The following is a 24,426-nucleotide window of genomic DNA, read 5'->3' as shown; positions in this document are numbered from 1 at the left end:
TGCTGTTTCCAAATTGGCTATTTTGGTCCTGTTTTGAGTTTGTCATGTATGGCACAGAAAGACACCTTAGTTATTCCTACAAGTCTTCATCTGTGAAAGAGTCTTTAACCGAAACCAACAATCTTTAACATAGCTCAGGATATTACAAAAAGTGAGATCCTGAAGACCTATCATTAGTAGATTTCTTCAAAGGAAGAAAATACTAGTTCAAGCGTTTCAGTCTTTTCATTGGGGTTTAAGGGATGTCTTCATCTTTCCTTTCCACTGCCAGTGTCCCATTTTGTCTCCCACCTCCAAGGCACTTAAGAAAACCCTTGCACTTATACCTTCTCTTCTTACCCCATTCAATGGATACTAATCTGGTCAATAGACATAAGAAGTGGCATAACATCATGAAACATTCCAATCAGCAGATTCATTATCAGATTTATTATTCATAAACAAGTTTATTCATATTGCAGGAGTGGGGCAAATCCCAGTAAACACACAATAACTAACAGAACTTACACTTTTCCCAGGCTCCTCAGAGTAGAAAGAAGAACAAGGTGAGCAACTTACCCAGCACTCTTAAAGGATGTTACAATATTATAATCACATCTGTTGAACCCCACTTCTATTCCCTCTTCCTGAACAAAAAAATATCCAAACACAGAGTCATAATAAAGCCAGGTACAGATACTGAGGCTAGATTTTAGAAGAAATGAAGTGATATTTTGCACCGTCCATCAGTATCTTTAGGAGTAAAACAAAATATGCAAGAAAACAAGTCTGAAAATCAGCCTGAATATCACTATAAAAAAATTCAGTGCTTAAGGCATTGCTGAAACTGGGCAGATAAGGTACAGAAGATCCATTCTACTTAGAATTTTGAATGAGCAAAAAGATGATCTGATAGCACTCATTACATATTCACATGATATAAATATACCAGTCAGTTGTATTTTCCAGAGTCCTACAAAAAAAGCAATAAATATCAATGAAGGCCAACTGGAACAAGTAGCTAAAAAAACAATGTTAAAGAGGAAACAAAAAGCAGAAAGTGTGAAAGAAAGAAAAGATATCTATCTGGTTTGAGGATCTTCCATAATTAGCATGTCCAGTGTGACACAGTGTTGTCTCTGTTTGCCTGTGAAGTATTTATAGACTTTGATAGGTTTTTTGCAGTTGTGCTGAACAATTTTGAATGTTACCACAACCCAAATACAAGTAGCTATTACAATAACAAAACATTGTGAATCATTCTGTAATTATCTTCTACCCTGCTAATAGTAAGTGTGTTAATCATTTAAATGGTTTGCTACATTTCCATGCGTTATGCAGCTTTAAAAACGTTCCCATCACCCTGGCAAGGTACACTGCTGAGTTTATGTCATGTCAGTCACTATATGGTTAAATACTACCTTGAAAACCTATCAAAAAATGACTGTAAAGTGAGTAGGTCAATCACAATCGTTCATGGAAAGGCAGGAAATATGTTAAGGCAATAGGATATAGTTTTGCTGTAACATTTAGGTAGAGAAGCATATAAAAGACTGTGTCATAGTATCTAAAACATTACAAAACTGTCTCAGCTGTAACAGCAGGCTGCAGGGCAATAGTTACTGCTAATTCTAACTGTTGTTATTATGGGTATTCAACTTTGGTATTTTTATTCCTTAGAACCACTCCCCCAAACGAGTTAAATTACAAATTTCTGTTCTTATATAATAATTTCACCTTACCACTATTATTACGTCAGCCCTTGTTCTTGGTCACTTCTTCAGTTTATAGGTAGTTGCGGGCAAATTAGTCCTCACCTATTACAAGTGTTTTCCCTATTCAGTTGAAAAAGTACACTGAAATAGATTCAGTTTCTACTGTAGTGACATTAGGAGAATACTTTCATTTCAGTTTCTGCTACATTCTATGCCATATTTTGTTTAATTTTTATTTCTCAGTGGTGCACTTAGCGATGTTGCTCTGAAGCCTCACTCACAAAAGAAGAAAGAGGTTTTAACTTCAGGAGACCTAGCAGAACACTACAATAACCTGTAAAATTAGAGAGCAGCATCCACAAAAGGAAAAGATAGAGTTGATAAAGGAGAAAAAAAAGCAGAAACCCCAAACCAGAACAGGATGCAAACCAATCTATTCTGCCAACACTGCAAGGAAAGTGAATAAAGGAGAAATTGGAAAAAAATATTGCCTCGCTTATCACAGGATGGTTGAGGTTGGAAGGCACCTCTGGAGACCATCTAGTCCAACCTCCTGATAAAAGCAGAGTCAATGAGAGCAGGTTGCTCGGGATTTTGTCCAGTGGAGTTTTGAATAACTCCAGGGATAGAGACTGCGCAATCTCACTGGGCAACTTGTTCCAGTGTTTGATCATCCATGTAGTAAAAATCCTTTTTTCTTACATTTTTGTTAATGGAATCTCCTGTGTTTCAATTTGTGCCCATTGTCTCCTATCCTTTCAATGGATGCCACTAAGAAGAGGTAGTCTCTGTCTTCTTTACACCCTCCTTTTGGGCATTTGCACGCATTGATGAGATTCCCACCACGAGCCTTCTCTTCTCCTCCTCTCCAGGCTCAGCAGTCCCACCTCTCTCAGCCTCTCCTCACATGTCAGATGTGCCAGTCCCCTAATCATCCTCATCTCCCTTTGCTGGATTATCTATAGAGATTTCTTACTCAAATATACATTGTTTATGCATATTACCTATATTTATAAATATAGTACATATATTTTAAAAAATACCACACACCCTGTTTAAGGGGAATGCTCTAGGGAATGCTAGCATTAGATATGCTTGCATAACATTAATTCAGCCCATGTGGTATACTATTATGATTTTTAACCTGTTTTGGGAGGGAGGGGCCATGATCCATCATCCATTCAGTCTACAAATGGGCAAGCCATACAAGTTTGTTTCCTCTTCACTGTTCAGTTGGTGGCTCAAGGCCTTATTTTAACATTTATAGCCAAACCCTGGTCTGAAAAAAGGCACTTTTTTTCCACAGACTTTCCAGTGTAACTTCTCACTAGTGTAAGTAGCTGTGCCACAAATTTTCACAGTACCCCTGTGAGGCAAAGTAGCATCTCTGCTCCCGTTTTACAGATAGCCTCTGGCCTGAATTTTCGGAGAACTTCACATTTAATTGCACTTTAAATGCCCCCACTGACTTTGGTTGCGGTTGCCAGTGCTCAGCACATTTGAAAATCCAGGCTTCTACAGCTGCAGACTGGCTTGTCCAACACAATTAGCTTAATCATAAAGCACAATGTTTTCATCTAGTGAGATAACAGTTTGGAACAAGGGAAAATCCTGTTCAGTGGAATCTTTATGGTTACAGCTCTCCCGAATAACTGTCCTTTCCACACTTCTTCATTTCTTAACCACTGTATGAGATATACAGCATGGGGTAATGAAATACGAAATGCATGCATTTTACTGAGCAAATGTCTCACTTGAAATGTGAGGTCTTCAGTTTGAAAATAAACATGATTCAAGGCTCAGCTGTGGAAGTGTATTTGCTGCTCCATCAGCCAGGTCCCACTATCCTTGCTTGGTCAGCTCTTTTGCACAGCGTTAGCCGGATCCTACACTTTCCCTGTGACAAGTTTCCAGAAGTAAGTGTGAAAAGGCAGATCACTTTCCACTACCCACAGGAAATGAAATGACCCTTCTGTTGTCGGTTGGATGATACATGAGCTGTATCCCCTGCAGAAGCCAAAGCTAGTACAGACTTGTTCTCATTAAACAAAGCTAAATATTGGAAGCACATTTAAACTGCAATGTAGGAGTTGCATAGGCTCCAGCTGAACTTCCAGAATTACTTCTGTTGGCTTTAAGCTATTCAGCCTTAAGGCTGAGATGTTGGGTGATGCCATTACAGGCTTTACCTCTAATTCATAAAAGGGAAGGGGAGGGCGTGGCTAAAGTAGCCATAAACTACACTTGCTTCTTTCCAGTCTTGAGGCACCTCAGGGTTTTAATGGCCTCATGTAACAGCTCTAGAGAGTAGTTTGCATTATGGTAGCCTTAACCCAGCTGCCTGCTATTCAGAGAGTCCCCAGTCTATTGCACTGCCTCTGCCACATGCTTTGCACCCCCCTGCCTCTGCTGTGCCATGTAAACTGCATATCTCTGGCCACATTTAGCTGCAGCATGTTTGTCCAGCCTCACCTCCTGAAGAGCAGTTCAGGGGGCAGAAATCCACCCCATGAGGCTCAGGACCTGTTGTTTGAGAGACTGCGTCTTTCCTCGCTGTCACAGCTGAAATCCAGACCAAAGTAATGCTTCCAACAAACCCTTTCAGAAACAGGACGAGAGGAAGGGGAAGGTAGCTTTCATATTGCTCCATGGATGGCCTGCCTCAGGCAGAATCTCTCTGACTTCCCAGCCACATGGCAAAAGCTGTCTCCGTCCTCATCCATGCTTCCCTCAAGTTATACCTAGGGATGGTATATCAATAGGTCATCCTTCTGTGTACATTTAATTTCTGAGGCTGACAACCCGAACATGATACAAGCACTGACAGACATTGTAATTGTATAAACTTGGGGGGAGGGGGAAATAAATAATCATAACAAAACCAATTGTCAAGAATAATAAGATTTTCCTTTTAGTGTAATAATAGCATCATTAATTATTAAAGAAGAAAAAATAACAATGAATCATCGAGGCTAAAAGTAAATGAGCCTGGAGACTGCAATTCCTTCTTATATAGGAGTGCCCTCTGCAGTCTAGTTCCTGGGGAGTGATGCTGTGCCAGCTCACGCAATGCTTGTGCCAGAGGAAATCGAGAATAACTTGGTCAAAGCCAGTGCAGAAAGTCGGGATGTGGAGCCATAATGAACACCTGGAGTATGGGATTCGCAGTACTAACGCACCATTCCCTACACTAAATGCTAACCCTTTTTCTTTGACGGGCAAGCTGAAAGACCTGTGCACACTTTGGTGCTGGTTTTTCAGATGTAAATGTTGCAGCTAAGAAGTAACAACTTTTATCGTTGCTGCTTAGACATGGGGCACTTTACTCCGTGTTTTAAAGCTTAGCAGAAACTGTAAAGTGGTCTTCAGGAGTATTCTTCAAAGGGGACATTGTCTGTGTCCTTTCAAGATTTTAAGCTCTAAAGCTGGTCACATGCTGCCATAATATTTTAATGTCATTCCTAGCTGGCAGGTAGCAACTTGCTTTTCATCAGTGCCTTATGTAAGTAACCCAAGCGTTAAGATGTGACCTCATTTCTAAACACACATGTTTCTCCATCAACTGCAAACTTTACGGGAGCATCATTTCTGCTTTTATGATGCTTCACAAAAATGACTATTTTTAATTAAAAAAAAAAGTGTGTGCAAAAGAATATTTAATTTGGGAGGGAAAAAACCCTAAGCCTCTAAAAGTTTATACCGCCTCCAATTACTTTTCACGCTTGACTATGTGGCAGGGAATACTTCATTATACCAGGTCACCAACTTTGACATCCTAACCTCACAATAATAGTCCTTTTTGTAATGTACCAAAATTGAAAATCAGTTTAGTTTATGTTCTCACTAGGTTCATGGCTCCAGTGCCTAATATATTGCTGACTTGTATGCCAGCATTACTCCCTAGTGAGGAATATTAAATAGCAACAGCATATATTAGAAGGGGTGAAAAGGTCCAGCTCAAGTCTGCTGTATAGTTCACATTCGTTAGTGCTTTAAAAACTCAGTAAGTTGCATAATGTTTCCACTTATCCATGAAATTGTGGTATGATTCATATCATAGGCATCTTTAAATGATTTGTAGTCCACTATTTAAGTACGTATTCCACATAAATAAATACTTCCTGGGTTTGTATACATGACTTGTGCTAGTGAGTATCATAAAAGAAGCACAATAGTGCCTGACCTTTATTACTATGGCAAGAAGTTCATACATCTAATGAAAAACCCCCAAACGGCCAACAGGAATGGCGTAACACAAAGCACCTCTGTTTGGAAAAGGCATTTTTGGAGCTTATTGAAATGTGAATGCTATTTCCCTCCATCAAAAACTTCTGTTCCTTCCACTCCCAGTATTCTCTGTGCCTTCTAAAAAGTTCATGGACTGTGTCATTAAAGTTAATGTTAGTACGTAGGATACAGTGTTTGACTGCTGCTAGCTGGCTTGCTCCTTGATGCTGCTTGTTCCTTAGCTCTATTTGTGAAACAAATTGGATTAGAGCCCTGTCTCTCCATTGGACTTACTTTATCAGTGAGCACAGTGAGCATACCTACCTTCAGTAGTACTTTCTGGAAGCTGAATGATGATAGCTGTTCAGAAAAAAATCTGTTATTTCCCACACCATGATACATCTCCAGTGTGCGGTAAATGATTTGCAAGAAAACTGAGGATGCTGAGTTGACAAGAATAAAAGCTGCATCAGACCCAACAATAGATGGGCTCAGGCAACAGTATTCTAAAATAAATGATCTGGCCTGTAGCTTTGGACTGTTCCTGAGGAGTCCTTTGGGAATGACTTATTCTTCCAGTCACCTCTTTGGGAGTGACGAAATTTCACTGAACTACCATCAGTCTCCTCTCAGGATTTTAACTGACTTTCTGGAGCGAAGCATGTCGTTAACACTCCTTGTTGCATATTTGTGCAATCATAGCCACTGCTGGCAAATCTGTGCATGCACCTAGCCTGCAACTATAGAATATGTAATATGGTGTTAAGTGCAGTGAAGCACGAACACCATCTCTTTTATAAAGAAGTACAAGACACAGAATTGTCCGCTATCAGGTTCTTGCAAAACAAGATTCAGATTCACTGTCTCAGTGTGTTTGTGGTGGATGTTACTGTCACAGCACGGGGCTCTGTGAATTCTCCATGTAGGGCCTACAGCACCACTGCTGTGATGGCATCTGTGGCACAAGCCACATGCTCCATGTTGCAGCGTTCTGTGCGACAGCCAGCATCGATCCTCTGAAGGTTGCCTATAGGCAGACTGAAGGGCCTACATGGTGCGTTTTTGTCTTCTGCGGAGCACAGGTGGGGCAGTTCAAGGCAAGGCTTGTGCCTGGTGGTGCTCCCATTCCCGCCAGCCAAGCACCAGTTGAGGTCTGTTGTTCTCTCTGCACGAGCGGGTGAAGGAAGGTCTGTGCTGCGTCTGTGCTGGGCAGGAGCTGCCAGGGACGTCTGACCACCTGCAGAGTGAGAAGACAGCTCCAGAAGGGGATGAAGGAAGAGACCCTGCCTTCACACCCAGGACCCCACCCTCCAGCCCCAAATCCTTGCAGATTCCTTACCCAGAATGCATGACAGCAGTAGTTTCATCGTGCTTTAGGTATCCATACACTGTAAGATTCACGTGGTATTTTTTATCCCTAATGTGGGTGTGATTAGTTCTTTCAAAGTCATTGTGACTCTTAGCATAAGTGAAAACACTAACTGTCAAATCACGACCTTTTAATTAACAGTATGTTGTTAGAAGCTTGGCAAAGGAATTACGGAGTGAAATTGTATGAACTGATTTATGTGAATCAGATGAGACAATAATCATAACAGACTGTTGGCCATAATGTCTATGAATCACTAGGAGTCCCAACTAAATAAGAGAATAAGATCTTTAGTTCTAAATTTCTCTCTCATATGTTTTGAAAAAAACCCCTACACTTAAAGAAAAGGTACTTTCTTCAAAAAAACCCCTTTGTATACTGTGGGTTTTTTCTTTGCACAATAAAGTTTCTTCTTGTTTTCCCTTAACCATTTTGTTTCCAAAAGGTGGAAAGTAAAGCAACAGACAATCCACATACATCACTATTTTGTTTTATCATAATGATGGTAGACATTTTGAGCTTCTCTCAAAAACAATAACATATTTGTTGGAGCTTATTATTTATATGAAAAACAATGTTCTTTCACTTAAACAGCCATCCTAATTTGTCATATTGACATTCATATGGATATTTATATTGATATAAACTGCATTATGTTCTTGAGTTTTGATTCCAGGGTAAATCTACTGTTTCTTTTTACTGTCTACTCTTTTTTTCCCACTTTTTTTTTTATCTGTTTTCCCTTTCCTCTGTACTCCATGCCAGATCACCTAAAGGATGTACAAGCCATTAACATGCACGTGGGTCTCAACTGTGCAAAACAAGTTCCCTGTTATGTAGACAGACTTTTCAGCTCAAATGTCTGAACTAAATCTCCTCTGTGACATTGTGTAGGCAAATCCTGAAGTTCTGGAGCATGTTCCTCATGCAGTGTCCTGCACAGATGAACTTGTTCACTACAGCTAGGCCCAACTGCGCTTCCCTCACAGTCTGATTGCCTCACATCTTCTGGGCTGATCGCATGCAGCTCTGGCCTCACCTCTTTCATGGGAAAGTATGTTAACTCTTCCCATGGAAAAAATTGCCACTTGGTCCAAGTATCCTGACCCAATTCTGACTTCCCTACATATCTGTTGGAATAATTTCATTGAAAACTATTATTTTCTTGGTCAGCAAGGTAAGGATATGGTCCTCTTTCTCCTGTTCTTCACCTCCAAAACCTTACAAATAATACACACGAAGAGTCACAGACAAGACAGAAGAAACAATGGACTGACTCTACATGGGCACAGCAGTTGCCTATAAATGACACTTACACTGGTTCAGGATATATGACATGGCAGGCAGAAATGTTCAGATAAAACTATAAACAAACAATCAAAGTCATTACTGCAACTTGAGAATCAGCTAGAGAGTACTTGGACATAAATCACTTTGTGTGAGCAGAAACACAAAGGAAATACTGCTGAAATGTTGGCTGGCAGCCATCTTAAAAAAGGTCAGATTTTTTTTTTAGGTGAACCATATGTAACGACATGACACTTCTGGCTAACATCTTTTTTTTCCCCTGAAGATTGCAATATTTTCAGTCAACACTGTGGTTTTTCTGCACACTAGAATGTGTATTTATGAGATAGATAACAGCTCAAATCCTCATTACTCTCCATAATTTCACCATTATAGCTGCCTTACATGACCTTCCCAGCCACAACATTACACTAATGTGCCAGTGAAGGAGTCCACCACCACGATGAAGCCCACTGAGCATTCATGTAAGGATCTTTTGGGGAGGATACAGGCCTGGACAAGGGGCAGGATCGATTCCCAGCAGCCTTGGGCTTTGGGGACCGTGAGAAGGGGAGTTAATCAAAAGACTGCCTGTTTAAGCTGGGACCAAAAACCCTGTCTGGCTCCAGGTTTGCCACCTGTATTGCACTGTGTGCACCACCACACTCGCACGGTCAAGCTCAGGAGATGTGGTCTGCTGTGATGACTGCAGAAGCAGTATCATTCAACAAAACATGTAACTTTGCAGAGCTTTACGAACCTCACAGTTGTGTTTTCTTCTGCCGGTCTCAGGAGCAGCACAAGGTTTTGTAAAGGAGCAGCCTAGGTCATTCACCTTGGTGGTCACGCAGGATGCTCCAGGAAAAGAAAAGGGCAAGCAGGGGCTGGCAGGGGGAGAAGAGGGCAGTGTCTGGGTCATCACGGCATTGGGGCATCAGACCTAAACTGTCTGCATTGTAAGGCAATTAGAAATGCTGCTCCTGTAGCTGCAAGGATACTTTTCTGTTATTGGCACCCTTTTTTCTGCTTCCCCCTACTTCAAAGGGAGATAGAGGCAGAGCTACCCCCTTTCATCCATCCACTCTTCTCTGGGTGTTAGTCCCTGTGCAGGCAGAGACCCCTACACAGAGCAAGAGCACCCTAGAGGGCTATCCCCACCACGGCAGAGAGGCAGGCAGCTGGCTCCCAGCCCACTTTGGAGAAGATGATGTGCCCCAGCACCCTTTTTAGTGCAGGATGGCAAAGGTTCCCCCAGCTTTCAGCTGTGCCTAATGCACACAGCCCAGCTCTGTGACCAGTTTGCAGAAGGAGGGATTTTTGCCTTCATGCGTTTCTGTAATACACTCAGTACCCTGCAGCAGAATGATGCAAGGTCCAAGAAAGGGCAGCCTTCATGCATTTGTTAAAATTAATGCTAAACTGCAAAAAAAGTCCCCTTTCTAAGGATGTGGGTATTCTTGACATTTCTTTAAAGCAAACTGCAATACACACTGAACAACATTCAGAGTCCTGCTGAGGCTTCAGTAACTTAATTATGCTTTATTCTCTTTCTAACCCACCCACATACATGTTTTACCAATTTAAACTTTTTATAGATCCTCCTAAAGTCTTTTCTGCTGTGCTTTGCTCTTAGCATCACACTTGTTTTGTTTTTCTTGCTTCAGCCTTTGCTCAAGTACAGAGTGCCTTCCTATACCTGTGCAAGACAGTTTCCATACCTCAGTGTAAAGCAGAGCTAAAAGAAGGAGTAAGGAAGAGAACAAATGGACTTTACCTTGTGCTACACCTCTGTCTGGCTCTTCTGTGTAAAATAAGTGACACTGATTCAGGAGCTTTGGTCCTTGCATGCCAATAAACTACTGGGAGTAGACATAAAAGACACTAACGGAATCATACGCTAACAAAACCTAAAGCACTTATAACCTAAGTAACTTGTCACAAAGCAAAAATTGTCAAAAAGCACTAATTGTACAGTTAGGTCCAGGCCTACTCTGCTGCAACTGTAAAGAGGGGATCTTGCTTACAGATCAAGGCTATATCCTCTGTGTTGGATAGAGTGATTAAATACATGTATTAATATATATATAATATACAAGCATATTTAAAATTACTTTTATATAAAGTCATACCAACTTACCTTTCAAATCAGGAATAAATAGAACCATTTTGAGCTCTATTATTTTCATCTGTGAGACAACAGCTGATTCCAATGGGCTCTGTATCACTGAGACCCTGTGCAGGGTTTTGCAAGACAAAGTTCAGATTCATGCAAAGCTAATACACCCATTCATCTTTGACAGCTTCTTTCCCAGCTAAAATTCTTTTTTTGCATTTGAGTAGTATATCAAATCCTTCATCATCTCAGAAGTATACTCCCTAGCAAAGCACTGCATTTCAGGACTAACAGTAAAACTTGAAATCTTAGAAAGAAAAAGAAAATGCTGGACTTTCTCAGTTGATAGTTGCCACCTTCTTATATAAGATTCTTGTGCTGAGTTGAGCTGATTATAAAATCAAAAGGAACAGGTTTTCTAGAAAAATGGAAATGCTATCTTAAAGAAAGATGCTTTTCAGATCTAAAATACAAGAGTTAAATTCTATTTTCAAACAGAAATCATAAACTAATGAGATTTACATAGGAAAGAGCAGTGTGCAAAATGTGTGAAGTTTTTCTGTTAAGGCAAATTATTTCTGGCAGTTGCACTGCTTGAGATAAGGGGCAATGGAGACATGAGCAAATATCTTGGCATCACTTGGTGTGAGCTTGGAGCTCTGCCTAGCAACATTTCTAAAATGAACCAAAGCTCATCTGGCATCCTGCTTAATCTTTGGCTAATGCATACATTGGGGCTCGGGCTTCTCCTATGTATTATGATGTTACAAGCACACTAATGACTGTTTCACTTCAGTGTGGCATATAAGGTGGAGAATATTTGGGAAAGTATACTCACAGGCAGGGCAATGAACATGAGCATCACCCTATGACTTTCAGTGAAGCTATTTATGTTGGTCCTAATCGTGCAATAGGAGATCAGAATTTATTAATGGCTTGGGCACAATAAATAAAGCCCACTCCACAGATGTGCACCTGAGAGAGTATACAGCATTCTACAAATTCATTTTAGTTAGTTTACTGTGCATTAAACTGAAGAACAATACAGTAGGTTCTGTCAGAGGAGAGTGTTGAATGGAAGATGTGTTTGTCTGTTTCTGATGATGTGTAGGGTTATAGATTTCTGAACTCCTCCCGGGACCGGACTGGGATGCGAGGAAGTCAAGCCCCAGAATTAGCTGTATGATACTGGATGGAATATTTTGCTCACATACAGGGCAGATTGTTTTAGAAAATGCCATTAGTTTATACTCTACAAAACAGGAAAGACTTGCTTCGGGCAACTGAAGGAAGCAGCAATTGCCCTTTTTATTCTTTCTTCTCCCTGAGGGGACATAAGGCAATGAGTCAACTTTGATTGTCCCCTCAGTCCCACTGTCAGAGAGGCTGCCAAGTATATATTGGGTTCCCAAGGGCAAAAGGACTTCAAGCAGATATTTGTGATACTTATCCCTGGGGCTAGTGCTGAAAATTAAAGACACATGATGTTCAAACCCAAAACAACAATCATAGATTTCCAAAGACAACCAGCTGCTTCACTGGGAACTGCCAGAGCAAACAATTAGGAATTCAGTAAGGCTATTCACATGGCCTGCTTTCTCGTTGGATGGTTTGGTATTCTCTGCCATGAGGGGAGACAACTTTGATATTTCAGAAAGATGATAAGATTATTCATCACTGGCTTTGTCCAGCTGGGGAGGTAAGGGTATATTTCTCTGTTTTGAAAGAAAAAATAACTGAAGCTTCCTCAGTCAGCAAGGCAGTTCATGAAGTACACATTTCAAACGTACTGAACATGAATTAGAGTCTGAGAAATTATCAGTAAAGGACCACTGTTTGGGAAGTTAACCATCACTATCAAAACTGAGAGGAATTGAGATGATACGCCTTTTTCAAATGGTTTTCTAAATGAAAGTGAGAGGGTTGGACACATGTCAAGTTGCCAAATTCAGTGTCTTCCTGCTAAGCTTCATGTAGGTCTGGATACCACTTTGCTGATGTGGTCCAATTGCAATGAAAAGCCACAGTCTAGTATGCATAACTCCATCGCTGTAGTCAAATTAACAGAGAGGCAGACTGTGGAGTCAGCTGTGCTCAGGAGAATCACTCTGGATTTACCTGGGTAAGACTGAGAATTGAACCTGTTCCATAAAGTAATCCATCTATGCAAGCATGTGAAGGAACTCCAAAACTGACATTGCCAAACTTCCCAAGAGTATAGCATTTCTGTGTACCATCTTTTCAGCTTCAGATGCACTTGCAAAAATACTGTGCTTTTGCCAGTGCATATCACTTCTCATACTTCGGCTAGGTAATTGATGATTATGGACTAAAGCCTACAAAATTGAAATAAGCCTAGAGTTCAACAAATGCACAGTTCTTCACATATGTCAATATCTTGGCAGAAACTGCTACAGAAGCAAGAGCAAAACTAGTTGTTGGGCACAGCTCTAAAGTCCCATAAAAAGTGTTGCTGGACCAGTACCATGCAGGCTGAAAAAGATGAAGATTTTTAAAATGCGGTACTTAACAAGGTTAAGAACAAGAGAACTGTGTATCAGCTACATATCAGATGCTCAAATTCATATCAGCTACTTCGCCTATGGATGGCAAAGCGTTAGGACATGAACCTTGTCTGAGCCATGCCTAACTCTTGACCTAGAGAGTGACCAGATCTTTGGGAGGGCATGACTTTCTACACAATTTCTAAACTTCCTGGTTCTAGCTGGGTTGAATGCTCTCGGAAAAATAATCCTTTCTGAAAAGCTGTTAAATGCTCCTTGCTATTTCACTGAGTGCTATCTTATCACTTGAGAAGGCATATGAAGGTGAGTATTCCACCTCTGGTTTCACAGATTAGTCTAGTTCATGGAAGTGAAAATCCTAGCTCATATCGTATGAGAATATTACCACAGGAGCCTAAGTACAAATAAACAAGAAGAGAGCATGCTGCCAGAGGTTTAGCAAAAACAATTTTTTTTTTCAATTTCTAGCCATTCAAATATCATTGGTTTGAAAAATCATCTGAGAAGTGAGTATAATGGTATTCGCACTCCTTCAACAGAGATGAAATACAAATCAAATAAGCCAAGGGAGGGAAAGAGAGCAAAAATATAAAGGACTACAAAAAAAGGGAAATGATTGTATCTGTATCTATCTATCACTAATCTATAATTTTATAGATATAGCTAGATGAAAAAAAGATTAAAAGATAGCAAGGAGAAAAATATATTAGTGTTAAAGGTAAGAACACATGTTACTGAGTGGCTGATCTTCACAGCTTTTCCTGAAGACCCAGATCACTGTAAGTGATCTCACATGAACTGCTCACAAATGAAACTGCAACTTAACCCTTGTTCAGTGCATATTTGAACCAGCCTTTTACTGAGGCAGTTCTGATTTCTGATCAGAATCACTCCCCCCCCCCACCCCGCGTCTGCTAATAACGTTTTGCATACTGCTGAATAGTTCTATGGAGAATACGGGTTTTAAATTACTAAGGGCAGGGGAATTGACAGTTCAGCTGAACTACATAGATGTTTGAAAACCAAAAGCTCTTCACAGAGGTTAGTGAGAAGATATTTCTTAAGTTAGTATCTTCTTCAAGATATTATTTCTTGAGTTGACTTTTCTTAAATAGAATCAGTTTGTTGGTCTTAGAAACTCAACATTTCAGGACCCATCATCAGGACCAAACAGGCCATCTTTTCTTTTCTAGAGTAGTACCTTCTGAGCAAGGGTGGAAAAATATGTAGTATTTTGTAAGGGATCTTTCGTGAATAGTGCAGAAAGAGTTGCTGCATTTGTGAGCAGGCAGAGAATGATGGTTTCCAGTGATGCTTTTAAAAGCGTTAAATTCACCCTAAGAAAACTTCTGAAACTTGGACTACTCCTGTGAACATGAGATACACATGCCTCAAAAACATAAAACCAAAGAACCCAATGAAAATCAAAAACATAAAACTAATAATAAAAAGCCATTCAGTTGGAGGTATACTGTAACTAGGATCTGTTTCTACAAAATGAAAACCAGCTTTGCTCTCTTTCTTTGCATGCATAGGCTGCTGAAGCATGCATTTTGGTTGCCTCTCTCTGAATGCACTGCATTCTGGCAATACGGCAAGAAGCCAATAAGATAAAACATACCATGAGATCATATTTTGTAAATTAGAACTTTTCCAAAGAGTACTAGTGACATAATAGATCTAGAAATTAGTAAAATATATCAGCAGGTTCCATCTTTAAAAGCTCAGTTTATCTTTTTACCTATTTACTGTCATCTAATGTTATATGAAATTCATAAAAGTTGTGAGTGCAACAGTTAAAACAGCACTAAGAACTGGACTGGATAACCAGCTTAGGGACCTGGATGACTAAAGCATTGGATCTGAATGCAAATATAAAATGATAAAATTCTGCTGGGGTTATACAACTGTAAATCTGGAACAACCCTTCTGAGGCCCCTGGAACTTCTGAGATGTTATAGGAATATAGCAGAACTCAAAATCTGTCTGAAATCACTGTAATGCTATCATTCATTCCTAAACTACATAAGAATATATGTATTTACAGGCAGAGGAATGGCAAAATTAGAGACAGAAATTCATAAAAAGAGTAAATTCCTTAACAGAAAAAGAAAAGAAAACACAAAGATATTCAAACTTGAATAGTCTGGAGTTATGAACTGTAACAACTAACCAATTTTGCATTTTCTTTCAAATGTTCCACACACCTAAGCCTACAAGCAGGTTGTGCTCTTAAATTATCTCCGGATGTAATACTCACAGAAAGACACAGGCTGTAAACAATGAAACATAATTAAATTGGTTTGAAAAATGCCTGTCCAAGTACCTATGATTAAATTATTTCATCTTTAGTTTGGGGCAGCAAGTTTCCCAGGATTGTAAGTACCTACATTATAGCATGGATCAAAGTGTTGGCCATGTAAAATGAGAAACAGGCCAGTGCAAAACTGACAGAGTTAATCCATGGTATACACTTTTCCATCATAGTAAATGCTGTTTCTGTGCAGTGAGCCATCAGTAATCCCAATTCTTTTTCCTGTAAGTAATACAGCTCTGGTTAGATCAATTTGTCCTTTCAGGGTTACTGTACTTTAATTTGTTTTGTACTTCAGACTTCATCTGCAAGCTGCAGTTTAACAGATTTTATGAAGATGCAACTATGTTAGAAGAAAAATATTGTTATGTGTTCATAGTGGAGTTCTTGAGCCATAAAGCTTTAATGCCCTGTTGGCTATATGCATTAAACTTCACAGTTTCTGTACTGCTTCAGAGCATCGCTATGACATTTTAAAGTCACCATGAATAAGCATTCCTTTGTGGCTAATAATTTTTTTTTTTTAAATTATTATTACTGTCACTGCAGAGCTCCAAATACATGATAATGAAGTAATAAAAATAATTATTGCAATATCTATCAATAGCACGCTGATAACTTATACCTGTAACTCTTGTGCAAACAGCTTGTGGAGTGAAGCAAAAAAAATGCTTCATGTAGCTTTAACTTGACACACACTACCTGTATAAGCCTGAGCACAAGCTCACAAAGCTCACTTTAAAAATTACAGTAGTCTGTGAGATACTGCACCTGAATTACCTGTTGCTTTCATAGCTTGACAACCATTTGGTGCGACCACTTGCACAAGCTCCTGCTGATTCTTAGGCTTACTAACAAGACCTGCTCTTCTGGATGCGAGAGACTGTCATGCTTAACATATCATTAAAAGTTTGCGATTCACATCAATCTTTGACAACGTACAAGCGCTAAGTGTGCTTAATTCTGTGTGTATTAGTACAGGACATGGGGAACCCAAGATAACAGGAGTAATTTTTCAGTGTAAGTAGGCTGTTAGGGTGACATTCACCTGCATGGGTCCTAACTTGGCATACGGAAAGGGCTATGTGTAAAACAGGGACTGCGAGCTAGATTTCACCATACCTTTCATAATTAGTCAGACGTCTCTTTCTCTCCCTATTTATATGAACTGTACACAGCAAACTTGTTTTCTTCAAAGAAAAATCAAGGATCTTCCTCAATTAGCCACCTCCTCTCAAATAAATTCAAAGTTTTAATAAGCTGGCAAGCAATACAAAACTATTAACAGCATCCTAAAGAAGAAAAGCATATTTCTTGCCATCCCTCAGTGAGCTGGAGCCCATTTTGATAACCTGGTTAGCTTCCAGCTTTGCAAGCTACTGAAGTATTTTTGGCTCTGGACTATAATCAGACAAAATGAACAAGAGGGAAAACAATTATAGCAGTTTTGTTTCTGGAATTTAAATCCTGCCAGCTCCTTCAGTTTTGCAAACTGACACCTTTTCAGACTTCTTTGTGATAAAACCTCTTTGCTGTGTTTACAGTGCCAGCGGAATGGCAAATTCCCACTACAAGAGAAGCAATGGGTAAGGCTTACTTCCCTGCTCCTGCAGCAAACTGCCCACCTAGCCTGTAAGCCTCCTCTGTAGTTTTGCCTTTGGCTTTGTAGTTCGATCTTTACTGCAGTCTAAATGCTCACTAAAGATGGAGAATTTTCTCTTGAAACTGGCCAAGCTATTCTCATTTCTCCACTGGTTGTGCAGAAAAAAATATTCTGGGCTTTGCACAAAAGCTCAGTAGCTCTTTTAAACGGACTTCCTCTCTTTTCGGGGTCATTTGCTTTAAATATATGGAGCAGTAGTGGGGAAGCAACTGAAGGACACAGAAGAAAACAGTTTGAAATGAATTAAGGCCTACAGCACAATGAAAAAAAACCCCAAATCACATTAGAGATGGTTTTTTGGACATGGCTTCTGTTCTGTCCTTCTCCAGCCAGGATTCATTGTTCCGACAGCAGCCCAGCTGCCACTGACACAGGCTGTCTGCTCCAGTGGTGTTCTCCCAGAGGAGGTGCCCAGTGCCCCTAGACCAGCTTGCAGAAAAGGCTCAAACTCTGTGAGAATCTAAAAGGCTCAAACTCTGTGAGAATCTGAGCATTTTTGCAAAGGTCTGAGGATCCTCACAGACTGTGTGAAGCCAGAGTCTCTTCTCCTGCAACAGCAATGGATTCTGATGTTGCTCTGAGCAGGGAAGGATCAAAAGTATTAATATAGGCTACCTCAGGAAGAAGGAAACTAGATTGAGAAGATGCCAGTCCCTCTTAAATTTTTCAGTTAGATTGGATGTATTGGAATATTCATAGGACACAGGACCATTTTTTGCAGACACTATATATTGAAAGTGCTGTCTTGCTGAAGCTTCAAGAACATGAGGGTAGGTACTTAAAAACACAACACGCAAATGTGAAAGCAAGTGAATCAAACCTAAAATAAGAAAGAGAAGAAGTAGCGTGACTTTCTTTGAATCTGGTCAAAGCTGTAGGTTGCTTTACTGTTATCTGAGTAGGATCAGATACTGTTGGCATAGTAATATGCAAAAATCACGTTGTTATACACACACACAACGTTTTACCAGCTAGTACTTTGCAATACTACAAATCACCATTTCCCCTCCAAGATCTTTCCTAAATAGTGAGTCTTCTAAAAGAGGAGCACAAGGGAATTTTATACCAGATGAGGAAATAAAGAGGATTCATGCAAATGTTAATTCCCATGTTAAAGGGAGGGCGCAGCAGAGATACTGCAGTTTATTCAAGCTGAAATTTTGCTTCAGTCCTGTGTGACCTTTCTTGGGGAATTCACTGTACAATTTTTTATTTTACAGAAATAAGTCCAATTTAAAGTGTCCTGAGATATGCAGAAGTGGAGCAAACAAAACTTCTGACTTGAAAAGGTCAGAAATGAAAATCTCTCAACCAGTACTATTAACTAACAAAGTTAGAGCTATTCTCCCATTCTTTTCTCTCTAATAAACTACTGGAAGAGCAGGTAAGAGAGCTATGATGAGGCATTTGGAAAAGCTACTTACAAACAACAGCAAAACCCAAAGGTAGGTGTAATCTTGTGGACAAGGGCTCCCTCTGTGCAAAGATATTCCCTATCACAGGACAGGAACTGTGTGCCACAGTGAAAGATGCCAGCAGCAGGAGGAAGCACATAAAACAAATTAGCCCTCTCCCCTTTCCACCAGTAAATCCGTCTGGTAACAGCTGTTACCTATCCAGTTTATACAATCTCTTCTCCAAAATCTTTGATGTCCACAAGACTGGAAAATCTAATGGTGTCTCGGGAAAGAGAATAACAGAAATATTGAGAAAGTAATAAAAACCACAAACAGTTCTCTTATTGCAATACTTGCTGAGAAAGAAAGCTCTCCAGATCTGGTTAGTTAGCAAACTCTTTCATAAACCAGCCATGAATGGATAAAATTTACTATTCATCGTTATGGAAATAAAATTTAAAAAAGAACTTGCTTCATTCAGCAATCTTGAGAACAATGATATATTTTTCATCTGCTTTGCTAAGGACAACTAGAAAATTAGAGCATTGAGGCTTCCTGTGAATGTCTTCAGCTTACACAGCCAGGGCATAGTTTAGTCCATTAGCCCAAGGGCCTGATTCTCCATTACATCAGCTCTAATGGAATGACACTTGTGCAATGAAGATGATAATGAATCAAATAAATAGGTTGCAATATCTCTGGTTCTACTATACGACCAAACCGGCCAAATACACCGTACGCGGCGAGGTCAGTGGTAAGGCACTGAATGTGGAGCAGCTTGCCTGCTGTCTGCCATGCCATGGCTTCCCAGATGGAGAGGTGGCCTCCAGAGAGAGGCACACTGAACCCAACCCCATGCTGGGAAAGACATAACTCCTCTCTTTGGCACTGACAAAAGGGCTTGAGATGTGCTACCCGTGACATATGCCCTACAGTAGTTAAATGAGGAATGAGAGTCCTCTTCTGTCCCTTTCACCCAGACAAAAAGTGGCAGCATTACGCAAACAGGCACCGCTCGGTGCACGTAAGCAGGCTGCAGTCCATCACCGCTCGATCACGTTGGGTGCATCAGGCTACCCAGTGCTGGGGTCAGGCAGGGCTTGGCCAGCTGTGTGGGAAACTAACAGCAGCTCCTTCTGGAAAACAGAGGGAGGGGGTCCAGTCTCCACGCACCTCTTGAAACAAGATTAGAAGATTTAGGTTAGGAATGCCAACACGCTTTTCCTGCGTGGATCCTGCAGGCACACCTGTGGTACCTAGCAGAGACTGCAAAACTTTGCACAGAGTGGACCGCTCTCGCTGCTGTAAAATAGGAATAGCACTCATACCAAATCTGATATGCAAAGTAAGAGAGAGAATCTGAATTTTAAAGCTCTCCCTGTATCACCATCCCATTCACCTATAGCTCCTGTGCACGCCAATCTCCCCAGACCGGCACCTCAGTTACACATCAGATGATACCCCCCGAGAGCTATTTTTTTTCAATTTGGAGAAATATTCAGTGCAAACTCTCATTGGCTTATTTTTCTTTTAAATTACTACAAAATGTCTCTGGTTTTGAGAGGGAGGAAGGTAGAAGGGGTGTGCAGGCTAGTGCATTTTAAATTTTAAGGGAAAGACCCCTCCAAAGTACAAAATCTTTCAAAGACAGACTTATGTGGTTTGTGAAACTTGTGTGCGACTGCTCTTTAAAACTTGTACCACACTCTGCCTCCTTCACCCTCTGACACATAACAAGAAAACTGGATTCAAAATGAGATTGCACCATGGTGAATTCATTCCTTGAATTGCATCGTACGTTTCAGCAACACACAGCGTGGGAACACGTCGATTAGCTCTTGCTTTGAAGAAATTGGATTTGCAAAGGTCAGCAGTGGCTCGGCCCATTTCTCAGCAGATCTTTGGCTTGCTTTTTATCCCGGGACTAGCAGGGAGGAGGTCAGAGAGGAATGACAAAAAGAAAGAGCTTTTTGAAGTGAGCCCAAAGAATCTGACCATGCTCGCAGCAGTGTGGAGGCTTCTTTTGCTCAGAGCTAATAAATAGGTAGATTTTAAACCAAATTTATGGCAATAACTTTCTGGGTTTACTTTACATATTAAACAATTCATTATTTTGCTATAAACTTAGAAATGCTTTCCAGTGTAATTTTCAGTCTGGCGAGAGCTGCCTGAAGCTAATCCACAGAAAAAGCCTGCTCACCCTCCCCCATCCATCCCTCTTTTTGTGCAAAAGGGAGCAGCCAGCCTGGAAAAAAGGTGGAAAGAGGCAAAGCTCAGCCTCCAGTGGAAGTACGAAACCCAGGGAGTTTGTGCTCTGTATTTCTCCTTTGAAACACATCTCCCAGTTGTTTAGCTTGTTCCCATGCCAGCATACTGAGACAGAGGTAGCTTCATTACCCTTTTGAGCCGGAAAACTCACAAAATATTTTGGCCATCCTCCACACCTTATTAACATAAACTGGAGTTTCCTGCCACTGCTGGCAGGGCAGGGTGCTGGGAACATGTGATCAAGGCATTTTAGCGGCTGTCGCCACGGTTCACTTTGGGCCTGTGGTGGAGGATTGCTCCTGGATCCCGAACAGGGGGTTGCTGTGGGCACTTACACTGGAAAGCCACAAAAGAGGGAAGGAGGTGGGGGAAAAAGAAATGAGGGCAGGTTAGAAAGGAATCCAAGAATACCAGCAAGCCTGAGTTCCTTCACCTGTAAATATTAAACATCTCTTGCAGAAATATAGTATGCACAGACAGAAATGTGTCTCCTAGAAAACTGGGAATAATGGACTTTTTTGCTCCGTTAGTGTATTTTTTCAGCAGGTTCCTCTCATATGCCTTGATTTCTCCAGCTTTAAAGCCTCTTGAAGGCTTGCGGTGTGGGGAGAGAGTCGAGAGAATAGCTCCAACTGCTGTCGCAGGTCTCTGTGAGCTGTAAAAATTTGCTTTTCCCTGGCTCTTCCAACAAGTAACATTTCAGCATTCTGGCATAAAATATCATTTTAAAAGTATTCAAATCATAGAAGGCCAAATCCTGATGACCTGTAGGTTCCTGTTAAGTAGCCAGTACCAATCCAGGTGGATTTTCCCTGTCATTAACTGAACAAAAGCTGAATGCCAGCCTTTGCCCTGACTAATTTATTCAACTCAGAGAATTCCCTTCCGAGTCCGTCCCAGGGACTCTCAGAGGTCTGGCTGCTGCAGAAGGTGCCAGCAGGAATACTGCAGATCTTGGGAAACCTGCTGGAGGGGAGCATTTACAGCATATGTAAAAGAGGTGTAGGGCAGAGCTTCAGGCAAACAAAGAAGATGAAAAGAGAATGGCTATCATCAAAATGACAGATGAGTGATGTTCCTGTGACCTAACAGGAAGTAATAAATGCTGGGTTTAGGCTTTTAGTGGGGAAATGGCTTTTTCACCTACTGCTTCATAACTGCATCAGGCTTCCAGCAATATCTAATCATCTCCATGAATGAATGAGTCTATGGAGGGCTTGTAACAACTCTGCCAAGGAGATGGTGCCAGCTCCCCTCGCAAGTGTTATGCTACCATAGATCCAGGCATACCCTGGAGTGTCTCTTTACCTCACATACAGCAACATTTTAGCTGAGCCTTCACTTTCCCGTTACAGATGTGGAGGCAAGTAGGGGATCTGAGTAAGGTTCCCCGGCTAAGGGGATCTCACTTCAGAAATAGCACTTTGTGCTAAATATGAGATCCCGTCTCGAGGTTTGGTTAGAGAATCCTTTCTAGGAATATATTTTTTAATTCAGTTGTTTCCCACAAAATTTGACCTGTAGGAAATTGTCATTTATGGACACACACGTCATTTGCAAATTTTGCATCTGTGTATGTGCAGGTAAACATGTATCTAACATGCTTAGGCATAAGGAAGTGTATCTGGATTACCTGTGCACAGCCGTTCTCACTCAGCCATCAAATCCCAGAACTAGCTTCTTTTTTATATTTAGCATCCTCTTGTCTCTCTGTTTTCATTTTTAACAGAGTCTTTCATGTTTGATATTTTCATCTACACTTACTTCAGCTTTCTTCACTGGAGAAAGGTGTCCTTACTGAACCTTTCAAATATGAATAAGTTTCATAACTGAAAACACAAAGTGCTGGGTTTAGCTTTCTTTTTTCAAAAACAAAACAAATAAAGTCAGAAGGTTAAACAACTACAGTTGAGGCTACCCTTGCTGAGCTTCAATAAAAAAAAAAAAAGTAAAGATTCATCTGAACGCACTTTTTTTTATTAAAAAAAGAATGCACATAAATTACAGATGCTGACCATGTAGTCATTCTTTTTATGAAGTGTTTCCCTACACCCATATATGATTTCCACATATAAATTCCCTGTTGGTCTGAAAACCGCTCACATGGAATTGGTATTTTTCTTAATAAATTGTCCACAGAATCTGTATTTCATCTCGGATGTAAAAAGTTCATTAGGGAAAAAAAGCATCCCAGTGTCTTGGTGGAAAGCAATACCAGACACTATCCAAGCTAAAAAAAGATCTGTCTGCTGACTGTGTAGCATTTTTTTTCCTGCTTTTCTACTTAATTATTTTCCATAATTTATTAAAATCCAATATAACATAGCATACTATAATGGTGCCTGCAGTAACAACCATCTAGTCCAGAGCAGAAAAAAGCAATTCTGTTTTGTTAAGGATTTCAGCATGTTAAATTTTGTTTCCTTTAAAATTCTCTTGGAGAGGGAATAGGCACCTAGCTCTGAAACAGTCTGTATCCAAGCACAGAAACCCTGAAGTTCTCTGCTCTGAAAGAGCTTGTTTGATGGGATGCCCTCAAACCATGCAGCGTGGAAGCTGGGAACTGCTCCAGGTCTGCTTACCAGGGACTTCTCACCAGGGAAAATCACTGGAACCAGAATCAGATGTTCCATATGGGATGCTCAGTTGTAAACCTGAGAAAGCATTAAAAATATGAAATTGTGAAAAAATTTCCCCAGACCACACATGAAAATGAAAATCCACATTCATCTTTACCTCTGTTACTCCATGTAGAAAAGAGGCAATGTTAAACTAAACTGGATGGCCACATATCAAGGGTCATCTGCTGCTCTTACTGTCGAAGCACAGCTGTCTCCTGAAGACACACACCAGTGAGTTCAGCAGAGACGGAGTGAAGAATGTGCTCCTAAGAGATTCCTTCTTCTAGAGAAAGCCGCTTGGTTTGACAAACTGTTGGATGTGCATCACAATGTGACAGACGGGGGACATTTTTAGCAACACTTCACTGAACTAGTGTAGCGGAGTGTGGTCCCCAAAAGTGCAGTTGCTTTCATTCCCATAATTTACTTTTATCTGTCTTTTTCAAAACCTTCCCTAATTAAGCTTAATTGCCGTGCAGTCACACATTAGTGCAACACTCTGTCCACTTATGGACTACCCATAAAATGTTTCATAGCATTAACCCTGGAAAGTGGTAGATTGCTTGTTTTGTTCTGTTTTCTAATGTGCCTAAGTGCCTATAATGCATAGTGATGGCTTTCTGGAACTGACACTTGACTCTGATTATCATGAAAAGATTCTTAGTTTATATCAGAAAGTTAGAGAGGTCAGAAGGTTGTTTGTGTTTTGGGAAAAACAAGAATTTATGATGATTTGGAAACTAGTATCTTTGGTGCAGAACTCAGACACGGGGATTCCCAGCTCTTTGTAGTATTTAACTCCTTCTTAGGACAGTTATGGGCCAGACCGTAACAACTTGGATACCCTCAGCTTTTGTGAGTTAGCTAGGTTCTCCGCATCACTTAAGTCTCAGTGACTTAGACTCACAATAAGCAGTGATCTGATGACCTAATGAAACCCATGAAAAC

The 24,426-nt window shown here is 40.5% G+C and overlaps 1 long non-coding RNA gene across 2 annotated transcripts; it reads right to left on the bottom strand.

Annotated features, from left to right (window-relative positions):
- Nucleotides 1–413: 413 nt before the first annotated feature.
- Nucleotides 414–24,396, bottom strand: LOC128150244 (uncharacterized). Of its 2 annotated transcripts, none has more exons than XR_008237995.1 (4): nucleotides 23,440–24,396; nucleotides 10,352–10,436; nucleotides 9,338–9,461; nucleotides 414–7,158 (listed from the first exon to the last, which is right to left on the bottom strand). It is a non-coding gene; the product is annotated as an uncharacterized LOC128150244 (long non-coding RNA). The 2 variants fall into 2 exon arrangements; XR_008237996.1 differs by lacking the exon at nucleotides 23,440–24,396 and adding an exon at nucleotides 14,417–17,788.
- Nucleotides 24,397–24,426: the final 30 nt, after the last annotated feature.

Source organism: Harpia harpyja, chromosome 13 (assembly GCF_026419915.1).
Source record: "Harpia harpyja isolate bHarHar1 chromosome 13, bHarHar1 primary haplotype, whole genome shotgun sequence".
NCBI lineage: Eukaryota > Metazoa > Chordata > Aves > Accipitriformes > Accipitridae > Harpia > Harpia harpyja.
The sequence above is the reverse complement of the archived record's forward strand: the minus strand, read 5'-3'. Positions and strand labels throughout refer to the sequence as shown.